The 18,873-nt window shown below is 38.1% G+C and overlaps 1 protein-coding gene and 2 pseudogenes across 1 annotated transcript in view; 1 reads left to right on the forward strand and 2 right to left on the reverse strand.

Moving 5' to 3' along the window:
- Positions 1-1,322, reverse strand: part of LOC138169949 (complement component 1 Q subcomponent-binding protein, mitochondrial pseudogene) — an 8,232-nt pseudogene extending 6,910 nt beyond the window's left edge.
- LOC138170434 (small ribosomal subunit protein uS13-like) overlaps positions 1-14,756 on the reverse strand; it is a 203,665-nt pseudogene extending 188,909 nt beyond the window's left edge.
- Positions 1-18,873, forward strand: part of GREB1L (GREB1 like retinoic acid receptor coactivator) — a 344,278-nt gene that overhangs the window by 63,587 nt on the left and 261,818 nt on the right. The gene's annotated exons all lie outside the window — the stretch shown is intronic.

Here is an 18,873-nt window from a genome sequence, read left to right on the forward strand (position 1 = left end):
GACTATCCCCTCCCCCAATCCACCCGCCCTGCTGTCATCCCACCCTTCCACCCTTTTATCCCCTTCTCCCCTACTTTACTGTAGGGTAAGATATCCAATTGAATGTAGAATGTTTAGACAAATCCAATGAGAGTAAGGTTGACTCATTGCCTTTCACCTCCCAACTCTTCCCCTCCATTGTAACAGCTTTCTCTTGCCTCTTTTATGTGAGATAATTTACCCTATTTTATCTCTCCCTTTCTCCTTCTCCCAATATATTCTTTTTCCCCTTAATTTTATTTTTTAGATATCATCCCTTCATATTCAACTCACCCTGTGCCCTGTCTATACATATATATATATATATATATATATATATATATATATATTCCCTTCAACTACCCTAATACTGCGAAAAGTCTCATGAGTTACAAATATCATCTTTCCACGTAGGAATGTAAACAGTTCGACTTTAATAAGTCCCTTATGATTTCTCTTTCCTGTTTACCTTTTCATGCTTCTCTTGAGTCTTGTATTTGAAAGTCACATTTTCTGTTCAGCTGTAGTCTTTTCATCAAGAATTCTTGAAAGTCCTCTATTTCATTGTATATCCATTTTCCCCCCTGAAGCATTATACTCAGTTTTGCTGCGTTGATGATTCTTGGTTTTCGTCCTAGATCCCCTGACCTCCAGAGTATCATATTAGAAGCCCTTTATAACTCATTTCTCTTCCCAATTTTTCCTCTATCCCTCTTACTTGATTTTCAAAATCCTTTTTGAGCTCCTCCATGACCTGTGACAATTCATATTTTTCTTGGAGGCTTTTGATGCAGAGTTTTGACTTTTTTGTCTTCTTCTGGTCGTATATTTTGATCTTCTTTGTCACCAAAGTAAGATTCTGTAGTCTGCAGTTTTTTTCACGTCTTCCTGTCCAAAAACTTGACTTTCTAACTCCTTGTGACAGCAGTACTCTGCTTCCAGTGGGGGTGGGGTTTCATATCAGCCACTGGATCCCCCACTGTCTGTGGGCCCAGAGCTCTGGAAGCAGCCGCTGCTGCTCCTGGCACCTCTGCCACCCACGCTGGGGCCCGGGCCGGCACTTCTCTTTCACCCAGGTCCCACAGAGTTACTGCACTGACCTTCCATGCTGTTCTTGGCATTTGTGGGTTGTGGAGTCTGTAAATCACCATAGCTGCCAGCAGTTCAGTCCCCTGAGGCCTGCTCTGACCCATCTGCACCCAGCGCAGCCCGTGCTGGACTGTTCTGCTCCCAGCCTGGTGCAATATACCCTTCCTATTGACCTTCCAGCCTGTCTGGGACTGGAGATGTGTTTCACTCTGCATTTTGTGGGTTCTGCAGCTCTAGAATTTACTTAGTCATCCTTTACAGGTATTCGGAGGGGTTTGTGAGCAGTCTCTGCCCCTTTTCTCTTTCTTTACCATCAGGTGGTTAGCTTTTAAATAGCCATCTGGGTGTCTGCCTCCACCAGCTTATCCCATTTAAGGACACTCTTTTTCCTTTTTCATGTAAATCTTTCTAAAATATATTATACATTTCCTGACTTAAAAAAACACACACAAAAGCAGCGTGCTATTGTGGAAAAGAATGCCAGAACTGGCGTCAGAGCATCGAGGTTTAGCTCTCAGTTTTGCCATTTGCTTTCTCCGGGCCTGTAGCAAGTCTTTTTATTAGCCAAGGGCAGGCCTGGCCCCTTGGGTGCCCTTGGGGGGGCGAGTCCGCTTCGTCTTCACCACCCCAGGCTTCTGGCCCCGAAGGATGGCCATGCGGAGGTCTTCCCGGTACTTCTTCTTGCGGACGATGGACGATGCCCACTGTCTTCCTGGTAGCGGGGCCTTGAGGTTGTTGGGCGGGTGAGGACCACGTCCTGCAGGTGGGCCGACGCGCCGGGGGCTGCCCGCGTCTCTTAACTGCACCTGATCCGCCTTCTTCTTAGCTGCAAAGCAGAAGGATTGGAATAAGTGACCTGAAAGACCCTTCACAGTCTCAACTAAGATTCTTTTAGTTTGCTGTTTCTAATAAAAACAGGATTATAGTATTATATCTAAAGCCAGAATGAAAAAAGCTCTAAATAATTACATGAGAGGTGCATTTTTAGTGAATGGATTTTGTGACTTCTCTTTTAGAGCTTTTTTTAGACTTTTTTTCCCTTTTCTTACTATTTCCTGGTTCTTGGCTGCCTTCCAGGTGGTTGAGATGGCTGAATAAGTGACCTCCATTTCAGAGGGTTGTAATATTACCCAGATAACATCTTTAGAACCATTGGATAAGGAAAGTTACCTTTCCCAGTTAATCAGTTCCACACCCTCTCTCAGAAACATTTTTTAAAGAAGGCTTTTTCTAAAATGTGAAATTATTAGGTTGAAGGAACCTTTATTCATCTAGGCTTCACAGAAGGATCCCACCTCAACTCTCTGACTACCCCAGACAGATGAAAATCTCACTTATTTTTAAAGTCATTAAGTAAATATTGTAAAACTTCATAATGTTCACTGTCAACTACTCTCCTTTAAAAATAAAATGATTGTTGAGCTTCATGAACCCACAAATAAAATTAATTGGGAAGTAAGAATGTGTAAAGAAAACAGTAAACAATGATATTGAACTACGATTACAAATAGCATCACTATGATAAGGTTTTTAGAGATCCAGAACATTTTATCATTTTTTGAAATCTTATTGCAGCCTTGAAAGTAGCTACTCTTGGGGGCTAGATGTGCAGTGAATAGAGCACCAGCCCTGGGGTCAGGAGGACCTGAGTTCAAATGCTACCTCAGACACTTAACAGTAGCTGTGTGACCTTGGGCAAGTCACTTGACCCCAATTGCCCTGCCTTCCCCCTCCAAAAAAGAAAAAAAAAAAAAGAAAGTAGCCACTCTTTTAAGATCATTAACAATATATGTAAAATAGTGAGAAAATTATTTTGGTTCATTTTACCAAATGTTTGCAGATTAAAAAAATTTTTGTTCAGTTGGTCAGCTGTGTCCCACTCTTTGTGACCCTGTTTGGTGTTTTCTTGACAAAAATACTAAAGTGATTTGCCATTTCCTATTCCATAAAAATTCTTTTAAAATTATTGATGGTTAATTTTTGGTAGTTGTTTATAGGATTGAGAGGCGGCATGGAGTAGTTGATAGTCAAAAGAACCAGAGTTCAAGTGCTATCTCCTACACATATTAGCTTGGTGACCCTGGACAAGTCTCAATCTCTAGTGCCCTAGAAACTCTAAGACTGTTAAGTTACAGAATGAAATCAGTTAGCTAATAGTATTATCATGGCCTATGTTCCAGGTGCTGTGCTAAGCCCTGGGGCAAAGGAATGTATATAGCTTTAACCTACTTGTTTTTTAAAAAATATTTTTGATAACTATAATTCAGTATAATTGGTTTCTCTTGTAATCCTATATTTTTTATGTATTTAAAGATATTTTTCTGAGATCTGTAGGTTTCATGAGATGACCAAAAGAAATTTTAAGAATTTAAATTAAGAGTCCCTGGCTTAAAGGGATTGTTGTAATTTAAGTCTACTGGTTATAAGAATTATAATAAAGGATCCCTTTTTTGGTACATCTTCAAAAATTTTTTTTCTATTATCAGGTATTTATTTTTTCTCCTCCTGCCTTTCACCCTCCACCAACTGGGGAAAAAAGAAATAAAAATAAAACCCTTGTAACAAATATGTATAGTCTAGCCAAATTTCCATATTAGCTGTGTCCAAAATATGTTTCTCTTTTTGCATATTAGTTTATTACCTCCCTGTCAGAAGATGGGTAGCATTCTTCATAATCAGTTCTCTGGAATTATGATTGATAATTGAGTGATCAAAGTTCTTGAGTCTTTCAAAATTATTTGTTATTAAAATATTGATGTTATAGTACAAATTATACTCTTGGTCCTGCTTGTTTTACTTTGCAACAATTCATACATCTCTTTCCAGGTTTCTCTGAGACCATCTGTTTCTTCATTTCTTGTAACACAACAATATTCCATTATATTCATCTACCATTTCCCCAACTGATAAACCTCCCCCCTCCCTTAGTTTCCAGTTCTTTGCCACCACAAAAAGAGCTGCTATAAATATATTTTTGTATGTATGGGTGATTTTCCTTTTTCTTTGTTCTCTTTGGGGTATAGACATTCCCTCCTTCACAATAGTCATGGCCAGATCCCTCCAGCTCACTTTACCCTTGCTGGGCAGACATGTCCTTTCACATTGCAGTTAGATCAAGTACCAGTGGGTCTTGGCATTTGTATTGCTACTATGTTTGCCAGAGTCCCATGCATCTAATATGCCAATACACTCTAAGGATTCCGGCTTTTTTGTCTTCTGTCCCGTATCTACATCATTGGGACTACTAGACGGTTCTTTCCGCTTTTCAGGTGAACCCTCCACTTTGTGGAGTTTTCCCCAGTTAAAATGTGAACCGCTTTAGAGTAAGAATTGTCTTGCTATTCTATTTGTATTAAATGCTTAACATAATTAAATGCTTCATTCATTCATTAGCCATGAAATCAGTGCTGTGGAGGCAGAAATGACAGAATTATAGAATTTTGAATTGAGACTTCATAGGTCTTCTACTCCAGCTCACAAATGATTTAGAGTTTGAAGATTAAGTGTGGATGGGGAATTAAGAATGGATGTTTTTTATTAATCTAGGTTGGAAGAAGATTTTTATTTTTATTTTGCTTTTTGGAGGGGGGAAGGCAGGGCAATTGGGGTTAAGTGACTTGCCCAAGGTCACACCACTAGTAAGTGTGCCAAGTGTCTGAGGCCGGATGTGAAATGAGGTGCTTCTGACTCCAGGGCCAGTGCTCTATTCACTGTGCCACATAGCCGTCCTAGAAGATGATATTTTCAGGGCATAAGAAGAGAAAAATATCTATTTGAAATTGGATTAGTTTACACACACACACACACATATATTTTTTGCCTTTTGGAGGGCAATTGGGGTTAAGTAACTTGCCCAAGGTTACACGGCTAGTTTTTTTTTTTTTTTTTTTTTTTTTTGTGTGGGTGTTAAGTGTCTGAAGCTGGAACAGAACTCGGGTCCTCTTGACTCCGGGGCCAGCACTTACCTCAATGCGCCACCTAGCCACCCCTAGTTTATATTTTCTATTAAAGTATTCCCAAGCTTTAAAAATATACATTTGATTAAAGCATACTTGTTTTCACTTCCTTTATTTTTCTAGCTTTTATTTATTTATTTTTGGCAACATGGCTAATACAGAAATATGTTTTGCATGACTTCACATGTATAGTTTATATCATATTGCTTGTCTTCTCAAGGGATGGGGGAGGACCAGGAAGGTGGGAGAGAATTTGTAACTCAAAATATTTTTTAAAAGAATGTTAAGAAATGAAAACATATGGCATTTATCATTAAGAATATTTTTAATAAAATTGTAGTCACTATGGAAAATTATATTTACATGAATTAGGATGTTGGGAGAAGGGAGTAGAGAGAAAATTTGAAGGGATCATGGAGTCAGTGTTGGGTAAATGAGCAGTGACTTTATCTTTAATGTTTTTTTTTCACAAGTTTAGTATCATTTTGTCTTATGTTTTCTTTTTGAAGTGTTCCAAATTATGTGCTCTAAGGATTTTAACTCTTTTTTGCAACAAAGCCTCTGTTTTAGGAAATTTAGAAAATTGGTACTTTCAGCTAAATATCAAGAGGGGAAGGGCAAGTGGAAGAGATTGGTTCATTTTGAACCCAAGTCTAAGAAATAAATATGTCTTAGAGAAATAATCCAATATAACCATAGTGAGAGTTTTAAGAAGGCTGCATCTTTCAGATGTTGATTGCCAAAATGACTCTTCAAGGTACCTTGAATGTGCTGGACAAGAAATTTTTATGAATTTTACCACATCTTAAGAAGCTAGAGAAGTAGCCTTAGTCTTAGGAGAGTCTATGGCTCCTTCCTGTTTAATAACCTCATTTTTCTTGGGCTGTACAAAGACTTTAGGGAATTTGAAACATACTAAAGGACACAAGTAGTTCCTAAGCAACCAAAATTCAATGAATCGACATAGCCAGGTTATTCTTAACTCTGTATTAACCTGATTTTCCAGATAAATGTATTCCTATAAAATGAGCACCTAAGATTTAGTTCTTGTGCATGATGAGAAAATTTATTTTCTAATTGTTGGTGTAATTATTAGAGTTTTGATTTCAGTTTTCTATGATTTTTTAGCTTTTAAAAAGTAGCAAAACTACTAGTCTGTAGGAGTTGCAATTTACAATGTCCTTTTGATGTTCCTTGAAGTGTTAATGTGAAAACTTTGCTTTCTAAAGCTTTCTTACACTACATACCCTGGGTTTTCTACTTTGAACCTTTTATAATGTAATTATTCTGCTCTGTATGGGTTTTTTTGATACTTAAATATATCTTCTTTGTTAAATTAAATTTTATTTTATTTTCTGATTTGCATTCTCTCCTTCCTATCTCCTTCCTCTCCCCTATTGAGAAAGCAAGAAAGAGAAAATCCCTGTTAAAAACATTTTTAGTCAAGAAAAACAAATTTCTGAATTGACCATGACTGAAAAAATAAGTCTCAATTTGTACTGAGTCCATCACCTCTCCATCACGAGATGGGTAGCATATTTCATCTTGAGTTTTCAGTAATTATTGTTGGTCATTATGTTGATCAGAGTTTCTTAGTCTTTTCAACATTATTTGTCTTTACAATATTGCTGTTACTGTGTAAATTATTCTCCTGGTTCTGCTTACTTCACTCTGTATCACTTCATACACGTCTTGTAATTTCTTACAGCATAGTACTATTCTATCACATACGTATAACTTTTTTTTTTAAAGAAATTTCCCTAGTGAATGGGTACCGCTTCCATTTTTAATTCTTGAATACCACAGAAAAAGAGCTATGGTAAATATTTTTGTATACATGAGACATTTTCCTCTTTCTTTGATCTCAACTTTTGGGGCATGGTTCCAGAATGGTTGGACCAGTTCATAACTCCATCAACAATGCATTAATATATGTTTTGTCACTTTTCTTTTTTGTCCATTTTGCCAGTGAGAGGAGTGAAAGGTAGAATCTCAAAGCTGTTTCAATTTACATTTCTCTAATTATTACTGATTTAGAGAAGAGGTATCAGACTCACAGCCTGCAGGAAGTAATTGGGAAAGGTTTAACAAAACAAATAATATAACTTAGATAATTCTAATTTGTGGTTTTCTAAGTTTCTGTTTGAGTCTGACATTATTGATTTAGAACATTTTTCAGATAGTTATTGATAGCTTGGATTTCTTCCTTTGAAAATTGCCTATTCATATCCTGGGACTATATATCAATTAGAGAATGATTTTTATTTTTTTTTAAAGCAATCAGGGTTAAGTAACTTGCTCAAGGTTACACGGCCAGTTATTTCTGGGTGTGGTGCTAAGTATCTGAGCCCGGATTTGATCCCCAGGTCATCCCGACACTGGAGCCAGTGCTCTTACTCGCTGAGCCACCTGGCCGCCCCTGATTTTTATTCTTAAAAATTTGGATCTTATAGCATAAATGTGAAACGTGGTTCCATATGCGTCTTGGAAATGAGATTTTTATCAGGAAAACATATTGCAAATATTTTTCCCATTTACCTGTTTCTCTTCTAATTTCCAGCTGCATTGGTTTTGTTGTGGAAAATCTTTTTAATTATATGTAATCAGAATTGTCCATCTTACCTTCTGTGATCCTCTCTGTTTCTTTGGTCATGAACTTCACCCCTGTCTATGGATCTGGTACCTAATTTCCTCCATGCTGTTCTATTTTGTTAATGATGTCAACTTTTATGGCTGTTATGTTCCCATTTATTGCATATGGTGTGGGATGATGGTTTATATTTAGTTTAAGGGAAACCTTTCCAGTTTTTCCTAACAGGTTATTGTTGAATAGTGATTTTTGTCCCAATAGCTGGGAAATTTGGGTTTATCAAACACAAGGGTACTGTGCTTGTTTGCATCAGTATATTGTGTATCTAATTTCTTCCACTGATCAACCTCTCTATTTTTTCCTCTTTGAATATGTTTCTTTCTTACACAATAGGAAATTGCTTTGATGATTACTGCTTTTCTACCAAAGTTTGAGAACTAGTACTGGTAAGGCCCCCTTTGTTTTCAGGTTTTTTTTTTTTCATTAATTCCCTTGATATGCTTGATATTTTGCTCCTCCAGATGAATTTTATTATTTTTTCTAGCTGTTTAAAGTAATCTTTTGGTAGTTTTATTGGTATGGGACTAAATAAGCAAATTAAATTAGGTAGTATTGTTGTTTTTATTATATGGACTTGGCATATCCACAAACAATTGATATTTCTCCAGTTATTTCAAAGTCTTTATTTGTGAAAACAGTGTTTTGTAAGTTTATATGGTTCGTGTGTATGTCTTGGCAAGTAGACTTCTAAGTATTTTATACTTTTTTGGTGTAATTTTTGATGGAATCGCTCTACTTCTTGCTGATGTTGTTGGTAATATACAGAAATAGCAGAGTGTCAGACCTAGAGTCAAGAAAACTCATTATCCTGAATTCAAATCTAGCCTCAGGTATGTACTAGTTGTGTGACCTTGGGCAAGTCACTTAACCCTGTTTACCTTGGCTTCCTCATCTATAAAATGAGCTGGAGAAGGAAATACCAAACCACTCCAGTATCTTTGCCAAGAAAACCCCAAATGGGCACAGGAAGAGTTGGACATGTCTGAAATGACTTAAGAACAGTAACAACATATAGAAATGGTGATGATTAATGTGGATTTATTTTATATACTGTAATTTTGCTGAAGCTAATTGTTAAATTTTGTTTTCTTGGTTCACTCTCTAGGGTTCTCTAATGAAATCATATATATCATCAATAGAAAGCATTGTTTGCTCATTGCTTATGCTCATTTATATAAATTTTTTTTGTCTTGTCACTGTAGTCAGCACTTCTAGCACTATATTGAATAATGTAATAAAGGAGATCTTTGCTTTACCTTTGATATTATTAGAAAGTGTTCTAGTTTATCACCATTACAGATAGTTCTGGCTCTTATTATTTAAATGTATCTTGAATAGTTGTATATGCTAAGAAAATGAGAACAGGTTTGGATCTATAACTTATATTTTTATTTGCCAGTTGATATGATCTCATCAGCATGTGAATTCCCTCTAGTAATACAGATTGCAACTCATCCGTGACTTCTCATCCTGTGAGGCTTAACCATATCTTCCCTACATCCTTCATAGGGGTGTGTGTTGGTAGCTATCCAAAAGAACTCTTAACATCACATAATTAACAATGCATCTAGGTTGTCCATTGGTTTATTCCTTCTTTTTAATATCACCAGTCTACCTCCTTTTCTGCACATATATCTTTCTGATGCTGCCAATTACCCTGAGTAGTTCTTTAGAAGTTGGTTAGAATCTACTTAGTCACCTTTTTCATTGTCTTTTGGATGACCAGTAACCGTACTTATTTAGAGACTGGTATAATGTGGCCAGTAACTGTACTTATCTAGAGACTGGTATACCATGACTTATTAGCTGAAGAACATTGATGTTAAAACTTTGGGTCTCTGTTTCATGGGAAAGGTTATGGTCAAATTCTGTGTGGAACTTCTTGAATGAAACACAGCTCAATTTCTTTCTATTCAATTAGGGGCCTAGCTCATTGCCCCAATGTCTTCCTAAAATATTGTATATTGATGATTGAGATCATGAGTTGTCCATTTAACGGCGCATCATAGCCAAAACAATAAGCATTATTTGGCTACTTGGTTTTTCTTTTATGGATAGTAAGACCAAGCTCTTTTGATTAATTATGAGTTTTATTTAAAGGATATGAAGATGTTCTTAGTTTTGATGTAAACAGCATGATATCTTCTGAAACAAGAACATATGATTGATCTCATCATGTGTAGTGAAGCCCTTTTTAATTTGACCTTGTCCTAGGTATCTTGCATGACAGTAGCAAACACCTTTGAACAACGTATCTCCCTGTTGTTATATCTTTAAGGAGCCTTGTTTGAGTTTGACATAGGCATTAGAGATATTCAGTTGGAGGAGAACCCTTAAGTTGGCATTTGCCTCTGTCACATCAAATGCTTCTTAAAAATCATCAGTAGGAGAGGTGGCTCGGTGGCACAGTGAATAGAGCACCAGCCCTGGAGTTAGGAGGACCTGAGTTCAAATCCAGCCTCAGACACTTAACACAAAAACTAGCAGTGTCACTTAACCCCAATTGCCCTCCAAAAAGCAAAAAAAAAAAAAATCATCAATAGGGGGTGGAGCCAAGATGGTGCAGTAAAAACAGGAACTTGCTTGAGCTCCCGCTCTAACCACCTCTAATACCTGTAAAAAAATGACTCTAAACAAATTTTAGAGCTACAGAATGCACAAAGTGACAGAGAGAAACAAATCTCCTGCTGAAGGCAGCCTGGCAGGCCAAAAGGAAGAGTCTGTCGCATGGAACTGGGAGCTGTGCCAGCCCAAACTTGTGGCCCAGACTGGCTGGAGCAGACTTCAGGAGAGTGAATCACCAGCAGCTGAGGTGGTTTCCAGACTTCTCAAGCCATAAACGCCAAAGGGAAAGTAACAGCTCAGTAGAGAATTCTGTTGGAAGTAGGTGACAGAAGAGCGTGGTCTAGCTAGCCCTAGCCCCTTCCCCTAGGGCAACAGAGGTGACAGAAGTGTGGTGGCTGCAGCTGCTGCCATGTGGCTGCCTCCAGAGCTCCTGGCTTTGACCTGCATGGATCTGGGTAACAGTCTTGGGTGATGGTCATGGGGTGAGGAACACTAGCATGCCAGAGCTTGTGGTGGCTGTAGAGAGAGTACCCTTCTCAGACTTCTGACAACATTTGCAAAAACCCCAGCAATTTGGGATATAGCTCTCTCCACTCTGGAAGCAGAGTTCTACCATGGTAAAGAGCTCAAAAGTCAAGTAATTGACTGGCAAGATGAGCAAACAGAGGAAGCACAATCAGACTGTAGACTCTTTTTGGGGGACAAAGGAGATCAAACCATGGCACCAGAAGAAGACAACAAAGTCAAAACTCCTGCATCAAAAGCCTCCAAGAAAACTATGAACTCATTGCAGGCCATGGAGGAGCCCAAGAAGGATTTTGAAAATCAAGTAAGAGAAGTAGAGGAAAAATTGGGAAGAGAAATGAGAATGATCCTTGAAAATCATGAAAAGTGAGTCAATAGCCTGCTAAAGGAGGCCCAAAAATATACTGAAGAAAATAACACCTTAAAAAAATAGACTAACTCAAATGGCAAAAGAGGCATAAAAACCCAATGAGGAGAAGAATGCCTTAAAAAGCTGAATTGCCCAGATGGAAAAGAAATTTCAAAAATTTACAGAAGAGAATACTTTCTTCAAAATTAGATTGGAGTAAATGGAAGTTAATGACTTTATGAGAAATCAAGATACTATAAAACAGATCCAAACAGATGAAAAAATAGAAGGCAATGTGAAATATCTCATTGGAAAAACTACTGAGCTGGAAAATAGATCTAGGAGAGATAATTAAAAAATTATTGGACTACCTGAAAGTCATGATCAAAAAAAGAGCCTAGACACCAACTTTCAAGAAATTACCAAGCAAAATTGCCCTGATATTCCAGAACAGAGGGCAAAATAGAAATAGAAAGAATCACTGATTGCCTCTGGAAAAAGATGCCCAAAAGAAAACTCTTTCGAATATTATAGCCAAATTCCAGAGCTCCCAAGACAAGGAGAAAATATTACAAGCAGCCAGGAAGAAACAGTTTGATTATTATGGAAATCTAGTTAGGATAACACAAGATCTAGCAGTTTCTACATTAAGGGATCGAAGAGCTTGGACTATGATATTCCAGAGGTCAGAGGAGCTAGGATTAAAACCAAGAATCACCTACCCAATAAAACTGAGTATAATACTTCATGGGAAAATATGGATATTCAGTGAAATAGAGGACTTTCAAGAATTCTTGATGAAAAGACCAGAGCTGAACAGAAAATTTGACTTTCAAATACAAGAGAAACATGAAAAGGTAAACAGGAAAAAGAAATCATAAGGGACTTATTAAAGTTGAACTATTTACATTCCTACATGGAAAAATGATAATTGTAACTTATGATACTTTTCTCAGTGTGAGGATAGTTGAAGGAAATATATGTGTATATGTATGTATAGGAGGGTGTATGTGTGTATAAATATATGTCTGTGTATGTATAAATATGTATACATGTATACATAGAGAGAGGGCACAGGATGAGTTGAATATGAAGGGATGATATAAAAAAATTTAGTTGAGGTGAGAGAGGAATATAATGAGAGAAGGAGAAAGGGAGAGATAGAATAGGTTAAATTATATCATATAAAAGAGGCAAGAGAAAACTGTTACAATGGAGGGGAAGAGCAGGAAGGTGAAAGGGGATGGGTCAACCTTACTTTCACGGACACTCAATTGAGTATCTTACCCTGTAGGAAAGTGGGGGGGGAGGGGATAAAGGGGGGATGATAGAAGAGAGGGCAGATTGGGGGAGAGGGTAGTTAGAAGCAAACACTTTTGAAAAGGTATAGGGTCAAAGAAGAAAATAGAATAAGTTGGGGGCAGGATAGGATGGAGGGAAATACAGTTGGCCTTTCACAATATAACTACTATGGAAATGTTTTGCATAATACACATGTATAACCTATATTGAATTGCTTTTCTTCCCAGTTGGGGTGGGTGAGGAGGGAAGAAGGGGGAAAGAATCTGGACATCAAAGTTTTAAAAACAAATGTTAAAAATCTGTTGGTATAGAAGTCCATCTTGTACTACTAGAAAGTTGGGGGGGGGGGGGGAAGGGGGGAGGGAGGGGTGGGAGAGGGGGGATAGGGTAGGGTGAAGAGGTAGGGGAGGGGGGGTAGGGGAAAGATGGGGAGAAAATCTGTAACTCAAAATCTTGTGGAAATGATTGTTGAAAACTAAAAATAAATTTTAAAAAATCATCAATAAACAATGAATTCAATGATGTTTTATATTCTCTGTACCTTTCAGGTGATTGTATAATTATAAAGATATAGTAGTACACTGTATAATATTTTTTTCTAGAAGCTTGCCTGTTCCCTTCTCATACTTCATCAAAGATTCCTTGATCTGTATGTAGATTATTCTCATAAAGATTTTTTGTAGATGGGAAAGTAGACATAGAGTTAATGATATTTTCTTAATACCTTTTTTTGATAATAGGATTTGTGATTTAAGAAGCTAAATGTGGTGGTGTAAATACATTAAGGATGTATTTACATATGTTTTCATTATTTTTTCCTGTCTCATGCCCATCCACTTTCATTCTTAAATGTCCTTTGGATGATTTTGCTTAGTTGAGTATTTCGTAAAACTTACTAAAAATTTTTTTTCTTCCACATATTCTGGCTTTTTTATGAGACAAAAGTGTTTATATTTTTGGACTATCCTCCTTTGTAAGTTTTCACAAATCAGTTTATATTCTAAATTGGTGTTATACTTGGTTACCATGTCTCTCTACATGACAGAGTGTTTGTAGGTTGATATAATTTCTAGGATTTCGGGTTCTTCTTGTTATGGTGGTTGGTTGACTTTGATTAGACTTCCTCAGAAAATAGGAATATCCCAATTTGATATTTGTTCTTTCCTGTTTTTTTTTTTTCTATCAATATCCTGTTTAAATAGGTCAGGTTGGCATATGAACGGTTTTCTTATGTGACTATTATTTTGAACTGAATATTATGATATATGACTGATTAATATGGGTTTTATGATTGCCTGGGTTTATATGCAAACTATGATAAGGACAGATGCTTTTTTTGAACATTTTAAAAACATATGTTTTTTAAATCTGTGTTTCTCTCTTTTCTGAGACTTAAACTTTGAACTTATTTGTACTTTTATGTTCACTGAAGTAATGAAATCTTAAGGATATTTTAGTGATTGGGGGGGCGCAATGTAGAATGTGTGAAATACAAAGACATAGGTTGTATGCTTTGGCCTTAGATACTTAAAGGTGTATAGCTTTGGGCAAGTCACTTACCTTCTGTTCATGGCCACCTGTTTCTGCATTTATAAAATGGGGATAAACTCTCAGAATTCTGAGGATAAAATGAGATGATATTTGTTAAGTGCTTTGCAAATCTTAAGTCTGTAAAAATGCTAGTTATTATCATTACACCGCTTGAAATGACCTTAAAAGGCCTTGTTGTCGTTGTTTAGTTGTTTCCGTCGTGTCGGACTCTTTTTGACCCCATTTGAGCTTTTCTTTCTTTTTTTTTTTTTAAGCAACCGGGGTTAAGTAACTTGCTCAAGGTTACACGGCCAGTTATTTCTGGGTGTCGTACTGAGTATCTGAGCCCAGATTTGATCCAGGTCATCCCGACACTGGAGCCAGTGCTCTTACTCGCTGAGCCACCTGGCCGCCCCTAAGCAATTGGGGTTAAGTAACTTGCTCAAGGTTACATGGCCAGGTGTTTCTGGGTGGGTGCTAAGTGTCTGAGCCCGGGATTCGATCTCCAGGTCTTCTCAACACTGGAGCCGGTGCTCTTACTTGCTGTGCTACCTGACCGCCCCCATTTGAGATTTTCTTGGCAAAGATACTGGAGTGGCTTGCCATTTCCTTCTCCAGCTCATTTTACACATGAGAAACTGAGGCAGATAGGGTTATGAGACTTATCCAGGGTCACACAGCTGGTAAGTGTCTGAGGCCAGATTTGAACTAAGGAAGATTAGACTTCCTGATTCCAGCCTTGGTACTTTATCCACTGTCACCTAGCTGCCCCATGTACTCCCACCCCCTCATGTTACGGATGAGAAAACAGGCTCATATAGGTAAAATGATTTATTCTAAATCCTCTAGGCAGTGAGTGACAGAGCTATTGTTGAAACCTAGATTCTCTGACTCCAGAATGTAGCATTCTTTCCATTACACGAAGCTTATAGTATATATATTTTAAAAAAAAAGGCCCTGGGCTATTTTTTCTGTTGTTTTGTTTTATAGAGGACTCTGAAAAGGGTCATATGTAGGTGGACAAATCTGTTTATTCAAAAATTTTCATCTGAATAGACCTCAAAATAGGAGACTGTACATACTGTTCTTGTGAAGTGCCTGCGCGCTCTTGGTCCTTGGTAAATGTTAAATAGCAGCACCATAAAGGGCAGGCCTCTGTGTCATTTAAAATAAATTCTCCCTACTCCACTGCTTGGGTGTTTACAAATTGCTCTTATACTCATCCTAAGCCTTACCTTAAATCCACCTACTGGAGGTTACTCTGATATTTTTACATTTAAAATTCAAGCTTGATGCTTTCATTATGATTTAACCTAATACCTCCCCACCCCTGCCTGGCCCCCAAGGCTTCCATCGCCACCCATCTTCCCAAATAGAATTCCAGTCCTTTAGAATGTTTTCTGAAGCAACCATGAGATAATGTTACTTTTTTTTTTTTTTTGAGGGGGGAGGTGAGGCAGTGGGGGTTAAGTGACTTGCCCAAGGTCACAAAACTAGTGTCTAGTGTCTAAGGAGGTATTTGAACTCAGGTCTTCCCGACTCCAGGGCCTGTGCTCTATTCACTGTGCCACCCCTGATGTTACTACTTTTTGCTTTGGAAATGGAAGAGGCTTTGTTTTGTTTTGAAGCAGCTTAAGGGCTTTAAAATGTCCTTAATTTCATTTCTCTGTGTTGTTTTTGAGTCATTTCAGTCATGCTGGACTCTTTGTGACCCCCTTTGGGGTTTTCTTGGCAAAGATTTTGGGATGGTTTGCCATTTCCTTCTCCAGGTCATTTTACAGATGAGGAAACCGAGGCAAACAGGGAGAAGTGACTTGCCCAGGGTTACACAGGTAAGCACAGATGTGAACTCAGGGAGAGATGACTCCTCCTGACTCCAGGCCCAGCAGTCTATCCACTGCACCACCTAACTGCCCCTCCTATTTGTTAGATATAGTCATTTTAAAGCTATAGTTACTTTTTTGGCCCTTCGGGGTGGGAGACAGAGGAAACTTTGTACTATGTTAATTAATTAATTAATCATTCAGTTAATTAATTAACATGTTAATTGAAAAGAGTCCAGACCATTTTCTTAAATAAGCAAGAGGATTGTCCAGTAACCTCTCATCTCTCCTCTTGGGGAGAAAAGTGAGCATGGGTACCTACCTGTCTGTATTCATGGCAGCAGAGGGTCAGCTTTCTTCCTTCTATGCATGGTTCTCCACTTCACAGTATCATACTCAGATCCTTACTCTTCTGGCTAAGAATTACTTCCATATCCTGTTGGTCTAGCTTCTTAATTGAATAGAGGGGAAAAAAAATAATTGCATTCAATTTGAATAACCCAACCTGGACACACATCCTTCTTTCCCTCCAAAGTCAGGTCGGACCCAGTGGCTGTAGACAGTGTTTACTGTAAAATCACTATCATCTCTACAGCCTATCTCTGTGTGGCACTAGAGTCTTTTGGGCAGACAGTCCTCGCGTGAGAGATTTTTGAACAAGGACCTGAAAAGCTTCCTCTCATGGAAACCCACCAATGGACGGAGTTCCTAGACATCTTGGAAGAGTGTGAGACAGGAAATAGGCTCCCCCATGTTTTTTGGAGGCATATGCTTCTTCCTCTTTCTCCACTATCTTTTCTTGCCTTGGAAGCTTTACCGTGTATTGCTGAGGTGACAACAGCCCAAATCAGTGAAAAACAACTTTTGTTGGCCCAACGTACAGATGTGAGTTTTAAAAACCTATTTCTAAAAATTGTGATATTTTTTAATGTGTCAATATATTTAAGACTATATATGTAGCTGGATTTGAAAACTCATAAGATCATGGATTTAGAGATGAAAGAGTGGGGGGTATAGAATTATTTTTATGGCAAATTATTTAAGTGGAGAATACTATAGCTTAAGGCATAAATTGACTATATGTATATATTTTTTAAAGCAATCAAGGTTAAGTAACTTGCTCAAGGTTACACGCCCAGTCATTTCTGGGTGTGGTGCTAAGTATCTGAGCCCGGATTTGATCCCAGGTCATCCTGACACTGGAGCCGGTGCTCTTACTCTCCGAGCCACCTGGCTGCCCCTCAAATCGACAATATTTTAAAATCAAATTTCTTAGTAGAACAAATGCAGTAGTTATATGTGTTATTAAAGTGTTAAGGGGAAGTAAAACAAGCCTTTCAGGCAACTTGAAGTTTTGCCATTTAGTGATCTGGGTATTTAATAATGAACTATTACTAGCAGCTGCTTTGCTTGTTTAGTTAAGTTTACTTTTATTTAGAAAACAGTAATAATACTTTTTCGAAAGCCCACAAGCCACATGGCAGAAAGAAACATTTCCCATTCAGTAGCACCATAAACACCTCAGTTTAAATTGGAGCCTCCTTTTCCAATATATCTGTTAGGAGATTGGCAGAATGACTCTAATCTGGAATCCTTCTGCAGACTGAATGAAAGGCTACTCTGATTGATTGTATCAACATCCAGCTGGACAAAATACAAAAGCCACTTGCAGTTCCTGGGATAGTGTACAAAATTAAAAGAGTCAGCAAAAACACACAAGTCAGGGAATGTTTGGGACTCCCAAAGTTATTTGGGAAGAAGGTACAAGTAACTAGGTTGGCATTAGGCAAATTTCAGTAACATATCTATTCAACATTATTGTACTGAGGTACAGTACACTGTTAGTATGATGATGTGCCAAAGTGGCTTTATTGATAGAGTTGGCCTTAGAGCCAGGAAGACCTGTCCTTTGACATATAGTGACAAGTATGTGATATGATATAGGTGCTAGATATGATACAATATAGATATCATATATGAGACTGGACAGGCCCATTAACCTCTCTGTGTGCTAAGCAACTTGCCTGAGCTTTTAAGTAGCAGAGGGGAATGGAGGGAATTCTTTCCTAGGAATACCCTGTATCCTTGACAGCACAGATCGAGTGCCTCTCCTCTATCCCCTGGGTTGATGAGATCTGAGTTCTTATTGATGCTCAAGGACTTAATTTAATTAGCAAGGCTAATTAAAACATTTAAACATTTAAAACTATTTGTAGTTGGATTTGAAGACTCATAGTGTCATAGATTTAGAGGTGGAAAAGTAGGAGCATATAATATATTCTGAATGGCCAGATTTGAGGCAAAGAAGGCTTTTTTTCAGTCCTCATCCTTCTTGACCTTTCTGCAGCCTTTGATACTGTCAGTCACCTTCTTCAAGGTACTATCTCATGTCCAGCTTTCCATGACATTGCTGTGTCCTGCCTCTTTTATCTTTCCAGCTGTTTCTTCTCCGTGTCCTTTGCTGATTTTTAAAATCCATATCATATCCATTAACTATCAGTGTCCCCCAAGGCTCTGTCCTGGGCTGTCCTCTCCCCCTACCCCATATTATCTCACTTGGTGATCTCTTCAGATCCCATGGCTTCAATTATCATTTCTATGCAGATGATTCCCAGATCCATATATCTATCTAGCCCTAGGCTCTTTCCTGAGCAGGTCACATAGCACCAACCACCTCTTGGACATCTTGAACTAGATGCCCCAAAGGCATCTCAAACAACATACCCGAGACAGAACTCCCTGTCTTTCCCCCACAAAGCTCCCGTCTTCCCAGCCTAGCTATTCCAGTTGAGGGCACTACCATCCTCCCATACCTGGCTGTCGTCCTCAGTGTCTTAAAGCAAAGGCTGGAAGACAACTTATTAAGTATGTTGTAAAGTGCATTCTTGTTCAGGAATATGGCAAATTAGATGACCTTGGAAGACCCTTCTAACTTTGAGATGCTATGATTCTGGGTGAATGGTCTGCTAGGGTAGCCAAAAAAGGAAGGCTTTGTGCCCTGGATTAGGGAGAGGATAGTCCTACTGTTCTCTGTCTTCCTTAGACCTCGTGTGAAGTATTACGCTT

This window comes from Petaurus breviceps, unplaced genomic scaffold, assembly GCF_028583685.1.
Source record: "Petaurus breviceps papuanus isolate PSGF00001 unplaced genomic scaffold, PetGlider_PUasm1.0 38, whole genome shotgun sequence".
NCBI classification, from domain to species: Eukaryota; Metazoa; Chordata; class Mammalia; order Diprotodontia; family Petauridae; genus Petaurus; species Petaurus breviceps.